Source organism: Schistocerca gregaria, chromosome 5 (assembly GCF_023897955.1).
Source record: "Schistocerca gregaria isolate iqSchGreg1 chromosome 5, iqSchGreg1.2, whole genome shotgun sequence".
NCBI lineage: Eukaryota > Metazoa > Arthropoda > Insecta > Orthoptera > Acrididae > Schistocerca > Schistocerca gregaria.
In genome coordinates this window covers 656,882,548-656,900,240 of record NC_064924.1, presented here as the reverse complement: position 1 = coordinate 656,900,240, position 17,693 = coordinate 656,882,548, and the positions used below count along the sequence as shown (strand labels likewise).

At 44.8% G+C, this 17,693-nt stretch overlaps 1 non-coding gene across 1 annotated transcript; it reads right to left on the bottom strand.

Moving 5' to 3' along the window:
- Positions 1–16,503: 16,503 nt before the first annotated feature.
- Positions 16,504–16,577, bottom strand: Trnat-ugu (transfer RNA threonine (anticodon UGU)). The gene has a single exon. It is a non-coding gene; the product is annotated as a tRNA-Thr (tRNA).
- Between the last annotated feature and the right edge of the window lie 1,116 nt (positions 16,578–17,693).

Here is a 17,693-nt window from a genome sequence, read left to right as displayed (position 1 = left end):
CGAGTCGGTTTGCAGTACCAGGGCGCCTCTGGCCAAACACATTTACATTCCTCCCCTTCTCGGTAGGTAGAGATGCTGCTGCACTTTACTCCGAGTTTAGTAGCACCAGTGTTCAGCTGAATGCTAAACTCAGTTCTCTGGAGCAAGTATCAAGCGTTCTGCCTCTGCTAACATCTGCCTTTTCATGGCCGTCTTCTACGGTGACGTTTTACAACACCGTCTTGGCGGTGGATGGAGTTACTAGTTAATTCTCTGAAGTGAAACTTCTCCCCTGGGACAGTTGCCCACAGCGTCTGCAATCTGCAGAGCTCTAGTGTTACTATTTAGCTCCGGCGACCTAAACGCTACCACTTTCGCCTGCTCTCCGCATCGTTTCTCTGATTTCCTATCCTGCAGTGCCCTTGAAGGCTCCCAACAGCCTTAAGCCTAACAACGCACAAGTCATTAAGTCGTCAATACACAACAACAGTTACGGAAATAATGAAGTGAGCGATAGTTACTACTGCCGGCCTGAGGGGCCGCGCGGTTCTAGGCGCTACAGTCTGACGCCGAGCGACTGCTACGGTCGCAGGTTCGCCAATCCTGCCTCGGGCATGGCTGTGTGTGATGTCCTTAGGTTAGTTAGGTTTAAGTAGTTCTAAATTCTAGGTGACTGATGACCTCAGAAGTTAAGTCCCATAGTGCTCAGAGCCATTTGAACCGTTACTACTGACATCATTTGCTGAGGTAAGCTGCATGGAAATGTAAGCATCTAGCTCAGTTTCGATGATGCTTCTTATCTGTAACGTCAAGTGGTTCCATGTGCTACACTAATGGCCATTAAAATTGCTACACCACGAAGATGACGTGCCACAGACGCGAAATTTAACCGACAGGAAGAAGATGCTGTGAGATGCAAATGATTATCTTTTCAGAGCATTCACACAAGGTTGGCGCCGGTCCTGACACGAGGAAAGTTTCCAACCGATTTCTCATACATAAACAGTAGTTGACCGGAGTTGCCTGGTGAAACGTTGTTGTGATGCCTCGTGTAAGGAGCAGAAATACGTAATATCACGTTTCCGACTTTGATAAAGGTCGGGTTGTAGCCTATCGCGACTGCGCTTTATCGAATCGCGACATTGCTGCTCGCGTTGATCGAGATCCAATAACTATTAGAAGAATACGGAATCGGTGGGTTCAGGAGGGTAATACGGAACGCCGTACTGGATCCCAACGGCCTCGTATCACTAGCAGACGAGATGACAGGCATCTTATCCGTATGGCTGTAAAATGTCTACGAGCAACTTCTGAGGTCATCAGTCGCCTAGAACTTAGAACTAACAAAACCTAACTAACCTAAGGACATCACACACATCCATGCCCGAGGCAGGATTCGAACCTGCGATCGTACCGGTCGCCCAGTTCCAGACTGTAGAGCCTAGAACCGTATGGCTGTAACGGATCGGTCAGCCACGTCTCGATCCTTGAGTCAACAGATGGGGACGTTTACAAGACAACAACTACCTACACGAAAAGTTCGAGGACGTTTGCAGCAGCATGGACTATCAGCTCGGAGACCGTGGCTGCGGTTACCCTTGACGTTGCATCACAGACAGGAGCGCCTGCGATGGTGTATTCCACGACGAACCTTGGTGCACGAATGGCAAAATGTCATTTTTTTCGGATGACTCCAGGTTCTGTTTACAGCATCATGATGGTCGCATCCGTGTTTGGCGAAATCGCGTTGAACGCACATTGGAAGAGTGTATTCGTCATTGACATACTGGCGTATCACCTGGCGTGATGGTATGGGGTGCCACTGGTTACACGTCCCGGTCACCTCTTGTTCGCATTGACGGCACTTTGAACAGTGGACGTTACATTTCAGATGTGTTACGATTCCTGCGAAACCCTACATTTCAGGAGGATAATGCACGACCGCATGTTGCAGGTCCTGTACGGGCCTTTCTGGACACAGAAAATGTTCGACTGCTGCCCTGGGCAGCACATGCTCCAAATCTCTCACCAATTGAAAACGTCTGGTCAATATTGGCCGAGCAACTGGCTCGCCACAATACGCCAGTCAATACTCTTGATGAACTGTGGTATCGTGTTGAAGCTGCATGGGGAGCTGTTCCTGTACACTCCATCCAAGCTCTGTTTGACTCAATGCCCAGGCGTATCAAGGCCGTTATTATGTCCAGTGGTGGTTGTTCTGGGTACAGATATCTCAGGATCTATGCACCCAAATTGCATGAAAATATAATGACATGTCAGTTCTAGTATAATTTATTTGTCCAATGAACACCCATTTATCATCTGCATTTCATCTTGGTGTAACAATTTTAATGGCCAGTAGTGTATTATATTTAAGATAGTTCGTCATGCCTTGGATACAGTGGTGTGTAAATTTACGTTGTACAAGCTGATATAGTTGTGACAGGCTCTTCATTTATGTTTGACAGATTCATTCTTGTTGTGTACTTGTAGTCATGGACCATCATAGACAATTCCTACATTAGGACATTTTGTACCACGGATGGCATTCTCGTTCTCACTTTCTCCGTTCGGTACTGGTCCAAGCGAAATGACGCTGTTTTGATGTGACGTCTAGAATGAATACCCCAAAATTTGGCAGTGCCGTTGCGTTCCGCTGCGATGACGTCCAGTGTGTGAAACGGCCTTTGTCCGTTAGCCAGCACCTTCCCAGCGCTGATGTGGCCCAGTTGCGTTATGGCCGTCACTGACGCAATGATAGCGTAAAACGTCAGAACGAAGAGTCTCTCTTCTGTTTATCTACCGTGTCTTAAACATTAGTACGAAGCGTAGAGGCGACGAAACTGATGAGATACGGAAACAGTTGCCTAAGAGGAAAAAAGAGCTTTATATCGCCGTTAAATAGCTGCGTCATTGACGAGTGCCGCAAAATACAGCGTTCAATTTATTACTTGTAATCAAAGAGCGGGTCTCAACAAATGACACGATTAGCCTTGGCGAGTACAAAGACGCCTCCCAGAGAATACGTGTCGTCATAACTTCAAACGAACGCAAGAGCAGTTACTGACAAAGTGCTGCTTAAATTCGTAATGGCGATGAAAGGTAGTTGGAAATTACACGCTGAGCAACGAAAACATCAACATCTAATTGTGAGATGCAAGGGAGAGAAAAAGGGGCGTAAATAATAGCCCCCCCCTCCCCCACTCCACATTGTTCACACACGTCTCTGCAGTCGTCCTCTAAACAGCGAAGAAGCGATACCACGTTTTAGGTTATTTCACAGACTCGAACCGGTTTCTCCACCGCCTACGGCACTGATAACGGTTTTCTCGGGATTTCTGGACAGTCGTCCTTCTCCTGCTTGGGTCCTTTTCTTCTTTTTCTCAGACCCTCGCAGACGTGTTGGAGCTATTTCTCGTCTCGGCTAATTTTACAAAACCAGTTCGTGCAGGTGCCTGACGTAAATAACGGCCATTTACGGAAGATATCCCATCAAGCAGCTCCTGCGAAAGGTCCTTTCCTCGTTCGTCGTCTCCATCTTCTTCCCCTTTCTCCTCTTTGGTCCACGTTTCTTCACGTTTTTACATTATCATTTGTATCGTTTTCACGTTTTGTAGCTTCTCTGACCTTGCTGAATTTATTTCCATGTACGCAGCTTCCTACATTATCAAAATACTTTTTATTTCACCGTCGCCTCTTGTCTTGTGCCATTGACGCCCAAACAGCTCCTGGCAGATGAGAAATATCAATTTCCGAAGTTAACTTGTTAACTACACACACACGCACACATACCCACATATTTTAAGATTTTCTATGTGTGCAGGAATTACGGGTGGAAAGCGTTAGCTGGGTTGAAAGGGCGAGGAGCATTTTCATATATAAAGAACTGGAAAATAGGCTGAAAGACACGTCCTGTACTCCTACATTTCGCTCCAATTTTCTGGCGTCGCAATCTTTCTGTACACAGTAGCATAATCAACCAACACCCTCATGGAGCTTCCAAACTATCCGCTTTTCATGTTTCTGTCTCATCTTATCGAGAAACATTTATAAGAACTGTCGACAGGTCTAGTTTATTTTGCGTCGCTACTGTGCAGCTATAAATCAACCATTCTGTAGGTACTTTATCCTGTATAAGACAGGTTGATATAACGCAGTCCAGCTCCAAATAATTGCTTCCGAACAGCTTCAGCATTTTGATTAGATACTGCAAATAATGGCAAATAAATGCGAGAAATATCGCACAATCAGATTAACTGCTCATTCATCCAAGTTGATGACAAGAATAATATACAGAAGAATGGAAAACAAAATTGAGGATGTTAAACGACAATTAATTTGACGCTCGCTGCACCAGAGCGGCATATATGATGCTGCACTTGATTATGTACGCATGACATAATATCTGTCGACATGCATCTACATCTACGTGATTACTCTGCTATTCACAATGAAGTGCCTGTAAGAGGGTTCAACGAACCACCTTCAAACTGTCTCTCTCTACCGTTCCACTCTCAAACGGAGTACGGAAAAAACGAGAACTTAAATTTTTCTGTGCCAGCCCTGATTTCTCTTATTTGATCGCGATGATCATTTCTCCCTATGTAGGTGGGTGCCAACAGAATGTTTTCGCAATCGGTTCAAACGGTTCAAATGGCTCTGAGCACTATGGGACTTAACTGCTGAGGTCATCAGTCCCCTAGAACTTACAACTACTTAAACCTAACTAACCTAAGGACATCTCACACATCCATGCCCGAGGCTGGATTCGAACCTGCGACCGTAGCGGTCATGCGGTTCCAGGCTGTAGCGCCTAAAACCGCACGGCCACTCCAGCCGGCTTCGCAAACGGAAAAGAAAACTGGTGATTGAAATTTCATGAGAAGATCCTTTTGCAACGAAAAACGCCTTTGTTTTAATGACTGCCACTCCAATTCACGTATCATGTCTGTGGCACTATCTCCCCTACTTCGCGATAATGCAAAACGAGCTGCCCTTGTTTGTACTTTTTCGGTGTCTTCCGTCAGTCCCATCTGAGGATCTCTCACCGCACAGCATTACTCCAGAATAGGGTGGACAAGCGTGGTGTTGGCAATCTCTTTAATAGACCCGTTGCACCTTCTAAGTGTTCTGCCAATGAATCGCAGTCTTTGGTTGGCTCTACCCACAACATTATCTATGCGATCGTTCCAATTTAAGGTATCTGTAATTGTAGTTCCTAAGTATTTAGTTGAATTTACAGCCATCAGATTTGTGTGATTTATTGCGTAATCTAAATTTAGCGGATTTCTTTTAGTACTCACATGAATAACTTCACACTTTTCTTTATTCAGGGTCAATTACCACTTTTCGCACCACACAGATATTTTATATAAATCATTTTGCATTTTGTTTTGGTCATCTGATGACTTCACAAGACGGTAAATCACAGCATCATATGCAATCAGTCGAAGACGGCTGCTGAGATTGTCTCCTATGTCGTTAATATAGATTAGGAACAATAGAGGACCTATAACACTTCCTTGGGGAATGCCGGTTATTATTTCTGTTTTACTCGATGTCTTTCCATCTGTTACTACGAACTGTGACCTTTCTAACAGGAAATCACGAACTCCATAGGCACGTAGTTTGGTTAGAAGACGCTTGTGAGTAACGATCTCGAAAGCCTTCTAAAAATATGGAATCAATTTGACATCCCCTGTCGATAGCAGCACTCATTACTTCATGAGTATAAAGAGCTAGCTGTGTTCCGCAAGAACGATATTTTCTGAATTCGTGCTCACTACGTGTCAATAAATCGTTTTCTTCGAGGTACTTCATAATGTTCGAATACAGCATATTTTCCAAATCTCTACTGCAAATCGACGTTAGTGATATGGACCTGTAATTCAACGGATTATTCCTACTTGCCTTTCTGGGTATTGGTGTGACTTGAGCAATTTTCCAGTCTTTACGTGCGGATGTTTCTGTGAACGATCGGTTGTATACAATTGCTAAATATGGAGCTATTGTATCAGCATAGAATAAAAGTTGACAATGTAATATGCTGCAAGATATTCGAAATTTTGAAAAAAAAGAGTAAGCTGTAGTAAAAGACGGGTTATATACACGATATGCAAGAATGAAGCGAGAGAAGTAAGAACAGAAGAATGAAATGCGTGGATTAAAAGGGTGTAAGACAAGGTTGCAGTACTTCGCCCCTATTGTTCAATCTGTACATGGAACAAGCAATGATGAAAATAATATAAATGTTACAGAGCTGGATTAAAATTCAGGACGAACGGATATCAATAGTAAGATTCGCTGATGCAACAGCTATTGGAGAGAAAGCGAAGAAAAATGACAGGACGTCTTCAGTAGTACGTACAGTCAGATGAGTAGAGAATATGAAGGTACACCGAAGAAAGACGAAGTGAATAAATTTTCTCTCTCTCTCTCGCTCTCTCTCTCTCTCTCTCTCTCTCTCTCTCTCTCTCACACACACACACACACACACACACACTCCCATCCGAACAGGTCTTGGTAAGCGCAATGCCGAACAATACCGACCGACAGCCGTGTCATCCTCAGTGGATAGGCCTCACTGGATGCAGATATGCAGGGGCATGTGGTCAGCACACCACTCTCCCAGCCGTTGTTAGTTTTCGTGACCGGAGCCGCTACTTCTCAGTCAGGTAGCTTCTCGATTGGCCTCACAAGGGCTGAGAGCACTCCGCTAGCCAATAGCGCTCGGCAGACCCAGACGGCCACCCATTCAAGTGCTAGCCAAGCCCGACAACGCTTAACTTCAGCGCACTCCGCTCCACACCTACCTGCCTCAGAAATAACCGAGGAGGTACCGAGAACCGAACCCGGGTTCTTCCGCGGCGGAAACGGCGACGCTAATCATTCGGTTGCGAAGACGGTCACGTGCGAATCAAGGAGGACGTGAAAAGCAAACAGGGCATTTTGGCCAAAACAAAATTGCTAGCATAAAGCATAGCCCTTAATTTAAGAAAAAAATTTCTGAGAGGACGCCTGGAGCACAGCATTGTATTGCAGTGAATCACAGACTGTGAGAAAATCTGAAAAGAAGAGAATCGAAGTGTCAGAGCTGTAGTGCAATAGAAGGATGTTGAAAAAAATGGATGGGGTGATAAGATAAGGAACAAAGTGCTTCTCAGTAGAATCGGCGTAGAAAGGAACACACGGAAAACTCTGACAAGATGATGGGACAGGATGGGACTACATGTATAAGACATCAAGGAATAACTTCCACGGTACTCAAAAGAAGCTGCTGTCGTCGTCTTTGTTTCCCCTTTTTCTGTCATCAGGTCGCGTTGGGACATTTGTGGTACGTCTCCATTTTCCCCTGCCTTTCCACCACTGTTTTGTCCCAGTCGATACTCTTGGTATTCTTTTATCGTCCATTCTGGTGATGACATTTGTTGATTTACTCAAGGCTTATAATAGTGTCCCCCGAAAAATGAAATGGGAAACCTAGGAGAGAAAGGGACGTGGAAAACAAACAGCTGAAATACTTCAAGCAATGTATGACAAAAGTTTCAGCTGTGTCCGGACCCACGTTCTAAGAACTGATTGATTCTTTTTACGTTTTCTTTTTTAACATGTCAAGTTTGTTTATTTATCATCGCAGAGTACAAATAATGCCCACGTATTACAAAAGTTTCGGTAGTCCAATCACATATATAAACTGTATCGTCGCCAGAATATAACTGATTACATTATTAATATTCAACCATTCATATATATTACTCATTTTGTCTCTATGAATAATCATAATCGTCTCATGGCACGTGGAGGCTTAGGGTTGCTCCTTGCGATGATGACCGTCGGCAAGGTGAAGATTCAATCCGGTGAAAGAGAATTCCCGTGCGGCGCGAAGAACAACCGTTAGGTCGCGTGTCAATTGTCTTCCCGAGCTACAGCTATAAAAATGTTTCCTTCGGGCCTGATTCGAACCGGCGATCTATCGATTTCTGCTTACAGAACCTCTACAAACCCACCTAAATTGCTGGCCGCTGTGGCTGAGCGCTTCTAGGCGCTTCAGTCCGGAACCGCGCTGCTACTGCGGTCGCAGGTTCGAATCCCGAATCCTGCTTCAGACATGGATGTGTGTGATGTCCTTAGGTTAGTTAGGTTTTTAGTAGTTCTAAGTCTAGGGGGACTGACGACCTAAAATGTTAAGTCCCATAGTACTTAGAGCCATTTGAACCAATTCGAAACACCTAAAGTCTTCAAGTCCTTAGTTCTAGTTTTGATTCCTTTCTGTGTACTTTGTCATTTTGTTAGTAATTACTTGTGGTGTCACCTGATCAGAGTGTGAGGGATGACATTTCAGGGCTCTGCTGAGGCCTTCACGGCTACCGTAGCTGCCTCTGAGCCCACGAAGGCGTCACCGTACATCGCCCTCAGCAGCTATGCCCTACTTGTTGTCATCAATCATACACATTCCACAACAATAAATTCAGCAGGTACGTGTTTCTTGTCCTACACCCATCTTTTGGAAATGGATGTTTAGCTTACTGATTTAGGAATGTTACGGAGTTGGAACACGCAAGTGTAGTGTCACCATTATTATTTACATTGATGATGGATGGAATTGTGAAATAAACAAAATAAGATCATATAAGAAGGAAGACGAAGTTACTGCTATTTTCTGATGATATTGTGGTGTAGGACACCAACAGTAAGGATGTAAATGGACAAATACACATCTTAAATGAAAAAAAAGGTAAACATGGAATGGAATTCAGTGGGGAGAAAAGAATATCGTGGTGTTATTAAAGCACAGGATATTGAATTTGAAGAAAATCAAGACTCTAATGTTATTAAAGGACAGGATATTAAATTTGTGGATAACTTCAAATATCTGGAAAGTGTGGTAATGGGGAATGCAATAATAAAGCCAGAATTTAGCAGAAAATTAGAACAGAGCACGTATTTTACCAGTGTGTGAGGACTTAGTCTGGGGAAGGGAGGTGCCAGTAGAAAATGAGAAAGTGCTGCAGAAGCCGTACTTTATAGCCATGTTGACATATGTACTGGAGTCCTGGACAGTGACAAGAAGAGAGGAGAGCAGAATCCAAACCAGTGAAATGAAATTCCTAAGAAGTATCTTAGGGAAAATGAGAGAAATGAGAGCATGAAACGAAGATATCACGAAAGAAACAGGATTAGAAAATGTGGGGTGTTTGGTATCCGACAGTGAGTCAGATTCTCTGCCCGGCCGTACAAAAGACTACTCTCGGTTTCTTCTTAGTGAAAGAACAAGTAGTCTGTTACTCCGTGGGTTTATGTGTCTATCCTTTCAGGCGGCATGTGAGTCACTGCCCACGCCAGTCGTGGGATAGCTAGAAAATGCCACGGGCGTCAGGACAAAGTAGAGCAGGAGGAGAGAGGCTCTCCCACGCAGCTAGTCGAGGAGAGCGAACGGAGTGCGTGGAAACTGGATCAGTGGGACGATAGCTGCTGCGCAGGGAGGACCCGCCCGCACAACAAAGGCGCCGCCGGACGCTAACAATGCGCGGCCCGCGCTCATTGCGCTTTTTATTTACGCGGCCCGGCGTCCGGGCGCGCCAAGATCAAAGCGGCCTCCTGCGGGACTGCGCCGTCCGAAATTAAACCCGCGCGAGGGCCGGGCGGGCAGCGTGCTCCGGAACCAGTTGCCGGTTCCCCGGCGTCCCCCCGGCAGCGTTTTTAGAGCCACAAAGGAGGCGGCGCTAGAGAAATGGCTCACACGGCCTCTCCGCGGGCAATTCCCAGAGAGCGGGGGTCGCGATTAATCAGAGAAACAATCCTTTATTTTCCCCCGGAGCGCGATAAAGGGAAGCTTTTGCGGCGAGCTGTAAGTTTAGGTAGCTCGCAGCCGAACGGAATGGCTAGAGATTGAGTAATCTCAGTAATTGGACTCCAACACACGAGTAATGGCCGACATATCTACATGTGGCAATAACGTATACCGGCCAGGTTTAAATTGCTTCGCGTGTCTCTGACTAGCAATAGAGCAAATACAATTTTCCATCGGGGTGACACCGCCATGATACCGTTCAGAGAACAAATCCGCCTTGACACATTCCTCGGTGAAAGCCGCTATTTCAGTAGATCTGTTAAAGCCGGTTTAATTCGCAATTCTTCATTTACAGAGGTTCTCTCAGACTACCTCTCGTAAAAGAACTTAGGAGAGCCCTGTAATAGAAGTCTGAAACTTTTCTTATTCCATTTTTAAATGATGGCATACATTTTTTACGTGCTGCAATTCTGTTTCTGAAATCACAGGAATTGTTCCAGAGAATTACGGGTTTTAAGAATGTGAAAACATGTTCCAAGGTACAACATGGTCATCTATCTGGAACAAATATCCTATTGATGTTTAAAACCTCTGCGCCGGCCGTAGTGGCCGAGCGGTTCTAGACGATGAAGTCTGGAACCGCGCGACCGCTACGGTCGCAGAAGTTCGAATCCTGCCTCGGGCATGGATGTGTGTGATGTCCTTAGTTTAGTTAGGTTTAAGTAGTTCTCAGTTCTAGGGGACTGATGACCTCAGAAGTTAAGTCCCATAGTGCTCAGAGCCATTTTTAAAAGCTCTGCAGTCACTGTTCAAATGTGTTTGAAATCTTATGGGACTTAACTGCTAAGGTCATCAGTCCCTAAGTTTACACGCTACGTAACCTAAATTATCCTAAGGACGAACACACACACCCATGCCCGAGGGAGGATTCGAACATCCGCCGGGACCAGCAGCACAGTCCATGACTGCAATGCCTGAGACCGCTCGGCTAATCCCACGCGGCGCTCTGCAGTCGAGAGACAAATGTCAATAGGGATACAATTGTCAATATTGTATTTGGTCGCCTTTTACATTATTGTATACCAACCTAATAAAGTGAAATGAAATCAAGCAGAGATATTGTAATCAGAAATTGGTTACTGGCTAAAGACATTTTGAAACCGAAGTTACTGGCAACCAACTCAAATTTCCATTTTCAAGACAGGTAAAACTGCTGAGTCATTAACGAAACTGAGTTAAATTGCAATTATCACTTGTTCCATGGTCAAAGACCTTATCTTTCAAGGTGCAAGAAGGTTCACGACCGAAAAACTATAGCTTAACTGTCCACATGTTATATAACTAGTTGTAAAAATCTATACGCCGAGCGGGATTGCACACCAGGCAGCACACTGGACTCGAATTTGGGAGGACGACGGTTCAAACCCGCGTCCGGCCATCCTGATTGAGTTTTTCTGTGATTTCCCTAAATCGCTTAGGGCAAAAGTCGGGATGGTTCATTCGAAAGGGCACGCTCGCTTTCCTTCGCCATCCTCCCCCTAATCCTAGCTTGTGCTCCCTCACTAATCACCTCGTCGTCGACGGGACGTTAAACATTAATCCCCTTCTCCTCCTCCTCCTCTTACAAATATATAGCGCTTTCCCCACCATGAAATTCTGTAACTGAAGAGTCTAACTGTATATCTAAAGTGGCTTAATACATTAAGTAACACTGAAATGTGTAGAAGGCGAAATATGTATAAATGCTGCACAAAACACAACCTCAAGACCAATAACAAAGAAGATGGAAACTGACTATGGCAGTCTCTATTGCGCGTTTCTCCATGTGATTTTAAAATCAGGCATCAGACCGAAGTTCAGACCAAAACGCATAGAGTGTTCCTAGATATATTGGTCTCTAGGAACAACAGTATCCCCTGCTACATGCATCACTGGAAAATGATAAACTAATGTATTGAGGATCTGGTTCCATATAAATGAAATTTTATTCACGTATTGCACGAGTTGTACATTGGACATTATCATAATCAAACACTAGTACGCCTATGAATAATCTGCTTTGTACAATGCCTTCAATAACTGGCATTGGCTCCGCTTCCTACATCGGAGTTCTATGATAATGCTTAGAGACGATCGTAGACGACAGGGATTAAAACGTAACCAAAACGGGGGCCGGGGGGGGGGGGGGGAGGTGTCGATGGCCCCCGGACACACCCCCTACCTCGCTCCCCATCTTCTAAATGAAATATTACACACAACCTAGTTTCCGCGTATTGAACATGAATGATATTTCGATTTTCAAGCACACGACGGAAAAGAGCGATACAAACTATTGGTAGCCAACTAGGTCATCGATAGATTTAAACTATCCATATATCGATAGCACGGTTGGCTCTCGTCCGTCCATACTTCAGCTAAGAGCAACTGCTGTACATTGTTGACCTCCTTTTGTTACAATAAAATAGAGGGAAAACCATTTTTATTCGTCCACTATCAAGTTAAAGATTCGTTGTTTGGAGACTGGTAGAACTTTGGGGTTGCAATATTTCAGTATTTCACAAGTCAGCGGATCGGTAAATATCATTAAAAGTAACATTAAATTAAAACTGGTGCGTAAAAATGCACTTAGATCTGCCAATGTGGCCCAAAAATCACGCTGGTCAACTAAAATATCGCCCAAATGGTGATGATAGCATTTCTTTAAAAAACTTGCTCACAATTCTATCATTAGTAGCGTAAATGACTAAATATTACCCTATCTGCGAGCCCGAGTGGTAATCAATTACGAAAACCAGTCCCGGTATGGAACGATGGAGAGGTGTGTATGAGACCGGTATGGGTATGAGAACACATTCTGCACTTCATTATTTTCTAAAAGATTTTTTAGCAGGCTGCTTGAATTCTTCCGAGCCGTCTGCGCCCTGTATCCCCGCCCCCTTTCAGTTAGTATCTATTTACGCTCTTGTAGTACTATGAACTGGAAGATCAGTTGAACGGAATGGACAGTCTCTTGAAAGGAGAATGTAAAATGAACACCAACAAAAGCAAAACATGGATAATGGAATGTAGTCGAATTAAATTAGGTATAATAATAACAATAATAATAATAATAATAATAATAATAATAATGGCCTGTGACGAGGACCTCCCGTCGAGTATTCCGTTCGCCTGGTGCAAGTCTTTCGATTTGAAGCCACTACGGCGACTTCGCGGCGATGGAGATGAAATGATGATGATCAGGACAACACAACACCCAGTCCCTGAGCGGAGAAAATCTCCGATCCAGCCGGGAATCGAACCCGGGACCTTAGGATTGACAGTCATGCTGAGGGAATTAGACTAGGCAGTGAGACACTAAAAATAGTAGATGACTTTTGCTATTTGAGGAGCAAAATAACTGATGATGGTCGAAGCAGAGAGGATATAAAATGTAGACTGGCTGTGGTTAGGAAATCGTTTCTGAAGAAGAGTAGTTTGTTAACATCGACTATAGATTTCAGTGTCAGGAAGTCTTTTTTCAAAGTATTTGTATGGAGTGTAGCCATGCATGTAAGTGAATCGTGGTCGATAAACAGTTTAGACAAGAAGCTAATAGAAGCTTTCGAAATGTGGTGCTACAGAAGAATGCTCAAGATTAGATGGGTAGATCACATAATTAATGAGGAGGTACTGAATACATCTGGGAGAAGAGGAATTTATTGTACAACTTGACTAGAAGAAGGGATCGGTTGGTAGCAAACGTTCTGAGGCATCAAGGGATCGCCAGTTTCGTACTGGAGAGCAGCGCGGAGGGTAAAAACCGAAGAGGGAGACCAAGAGATGAATACACTCAGCAGGTTCAGAAGGATATAGGTTCCAGTAGGTACTTGGAGATGAAGAACCTTGCACAGGATACAGCAGCATGGAGACCTGCATCAAACCAGTCTCTGGACGGAAGACCACAATAACGACAAGATACCATGATAATTGAATTTTTCTCATATGTTCCATGATTATCTTCGAATTTTGATGTTTTTAAGTTGCAGGACAACTGTATAAAAAATATCTTTTTCGTCACTTTTGGAACAGTATTTTTCTTGATTTTGGGGATAGTTATTACTTCTCGGGTAGGCAGTATTTAATTATAATTTTGGTATCCTTAAGATTTAAAGAATAATCATTTTATAATATATATCTGTGCCTAAAGATGGGTCACTTGTGGAACGGCGGTACGTCATGTCTTCACGTTTCACTAAAAGAATGATGTTCTACTATGAAATATCTTATACATAATATCCTTGGAACAGAAGTCTGCCGTCACAACTATACCGTATTTCTAAATAAACATCATGTAAAAGACATCGTATGTTGTATTTTACAAAGTATTTTATTGGCATAAGGGACTGTATAACCGTATTATCATTAATAAATACGAACTCATTTATTAGATCGCATACATCAGAAGTCTAGTTCAAATCAATGTGTGAATCAATGTTAAGATCCCAAAACAGTTACTCATAGTATCTGTCTATTCTGCTACAGTTTGTATGCTACAGTTTCAAAATGACTGTTGAAATAACAATTTCAAAAGAATTTATGAATCACTTCAGCAAATTGAAGAATTTTACTGAAATGAAAAATACTTTAATAAAATCTGAGACTGAATTGAGTAACTTGGGATGTCAAAAGAGATTTGAACTTGTTTAACTTTGTAAGTTATTCAACTGAGCGTTAGTGAGTCTTGCGTAATAAAACAGCTGCGTTTCGTTAGCAAATATGCAACACATTATATTAGAATATTAATTCGTTTGGCAATAAAGTGACGTTATCAAATATCCAAATAAAGCAATATTTAATTATGCGTTTGGGTATTTCTCACATATATATCGGGCGAAGAATAAACGCCGCACTCTGAGGTCGGCATGCGATTCCTCATGGCGCCCAAGGACTAGATGTACGTAACAGAGGACGCGATTCTTGAAACTGTTCACCAGTCACCTCGGCGAGGTACCCGTAGCATTGCAAGGCAATTCAAGATATATCAAGATAGTGCTAAGAACTACAACCATATCATTACACGCTAACTAAACAGCAGCAGCCATAAGACCGTGTACGACAAGAACAGTTTTGTTAATGGTATCTTGCAGCGAGTGGAAGATAACGAACATGTTATAAACAATAAACTTCTATGGATATGATGTCTGTTCTTTCGGACATGTACGGAAGAACAGACACCATTCATGACATGCAGCCATCTAGAACGAAATTAGAAGTACACTCCTGGAAATTGAAATAAGAACACCGTGAATTCATTGTCCCAGCAAGGGGAAACTTTATCGACACATTCCTGGGGTCAGATACATCACATGATCACACTGACAGAACCACAGGCACATAGACACAGGCAACAGAGCATGCACAATGTCGGCACTAGTACAGTGTATATCCACCTTTCGCAGCAATGCTGGCTGCTATTCTCCCATGGAGACGATCGTAGAAATGCTGGATGTAGTCCTGTGGAACGGCTTGCCATGCCATTTCCACCTGGCGCCTCAGTTGGACCAGCATTCGTGCTGGACGTGCACACCGCGTGAGACGACGCTTCATCCAGTCCCAAACATGCTCAATGGGGGACAGATCCGGAGATCTTGCTGGCCAGGGTAGTTGACTTACACCTTCTAGAGCACGTTGGGTGGCACGGGATACATGCGGACGTGCATTGTCCTGTTGGAACAGCAAGTTCCCTTGCCGGTCTAGGAATGGTAGAACGATGGGTTCGATGACGGTTTGGATATACCGTGCACCATTCAGTGTCCCCTCGACGATCACCAGAGGTGTACGGCCAGTGTAGGAGATCGCTCCCAACACCATGATGCCGGGTGTTGGCCCTGTGTGCCTCGGTCGTATGCAGTCCTGATTGTGGTGCTCACCTGCACGGCGCCAAACACGCATACGACCATCATTGGCACCAAGGCAGAAGCGACTCTCATCGCCGAAGATGACGCGTCTCCATTCGTCCCTCCATTCACGCCTGTCGCGACATCACTGGAGGCGGGCTGCATGATGTTGGGGCGTGAGCGGAAGACTGCCTAACGGTGTGCGTAGCCCAGCTTCATGGAGAAGGTTGCGAATGGTCCTCGCCGATACCCCAGGAGCAACAGTGTCCCTAATTTGCTGGGAAGTGGCGGTGCGGTCCCCTACGGCACTGCATAGGATCCTACGGTCTTGGCGTGCATCCGTGCGTCGCTGCGGTCCGGTCCCAGGTCGACGGGCACGTGCACCTTCCGCCGACCACTGGCGACAACATCGATGTACTGTGGAGATCTCACGCCCCACGTGTTGAGCAATTCGGCGGTACGTCCACCCGGCCTCCCGCATGCCCACTATACGCCCTCGCTCAAAGTCCGTCAACTGCACATACGGTTCACGTCCACGCTGTCGCGGCATGGTACCAGTGTTAAAGACTGCGATGGAGCTCCGTATGCCACGGCAAACTGGCTGACACTGACGGCGGCGGTGCACAAATGCTGCGCAGCTAGCGCCATTCGACGGCCAACACCGCGGTTCCTGGTGTGTCCGCTGTGCCGTGCGTGTGATCATTGCTTGTACAGCCCTCTCGCAGTGTCCGGAGCAAGTATGGTGGGTCTGACACACCGGTGTCAATGTGTTCTTTTTTCCATTTCCAGGAGTGTATATTAATACCTTCAGCTGCTGACGGGCGTTGATGTATATCAACGGGGACGGGTGGAAATGTGTGCCCCGACCGGGACTCGAACCCGGATCGCCTGCTTACATGGCAGACGCTCAATCCATCTGAGCCACCGAGGGCACAGAGGATAGTTCGACTGCACGCGCACGTCTCCCGCGAGACCCACATTCTCACCTTGTATGTGCACACACTACATTCGTAGTGTCCCACTCCAACACACTCATTACTCGTGAAAGACAAACTTACCAAGTCCCGTAAGAGTTCGGGGAATATCTGTGCATCCGCACAGAAGAAGAAGGTCATGGCCGGTATTATCAAAACTATATACTTATATGGATATGGTGTCTGTTCTTTCGGGCTTGTAGAAAATAGTGTGTGCACATACAAGGTGAGAATGTCGGTCTCCCGGGAGGCGTGCGCGTGCATTCGAACTATCCTCTGTGCCCTCGGTGCCTCAGATGGATTGAGCGTCTGCCATGTAAGCAGGCGATCCCGGGTTCGAGTCCCGGTAGGGGCACACAGTTTCATCTGTCCCCATTGATATATATCAACGCCCGTTAGCAGCTGAAGGTATTAACATAACTAATTTTGTTATAAACAACGTCATAGGGGCTGACGAATCTTGCTTCACCCGTGAAAGTATTTTGAACCTCCGCAACAGACATTTTTGGTCAGAGCTTAACCCACATGTCGCCTATGACCGTGTCTTTGAGGCACGCTTTGGGATAAATCTGTAGGCTGTATCTTCGAGAAGTGCTTTTGAGCTCTTAGCTGTTGCTGGACTGGTTGAATGCTCACCTACACGATAGGTTTCTTTGCAACACTTTGTCTGACCATTAGAAAATGTTCCACTTTATGTTCGGTGACAGCTATAGTTTCAGCATGACGGTGCACCTCCACCCTTTGGAATGAATGTGCATAACTATTTAAAGCAATCGTTTCCACGGAAATGTATTTGTTGCAGAGGCCCTTTGTTGTGATCTCCTCGTTTCCTGGACCTTAATTCACTAGATTTTTATTTGTGATGACAAAGGAATAAATTTATAGTACTCCACCCATGAAAGTACACGACCAAATAGCTCGCGTGTGTGGCGCTTCGGCATTTGTGGATGCATGAGTCTTGCGTAGAGTGCAGCAAAGTATGAACCAGTGAGTGACGAAGAGTTTGCAAATGCGTAGCACACTGTTCAATTTAGTGTTGCCTATCTATTGTATTTTTCATACCTCATTGGATAC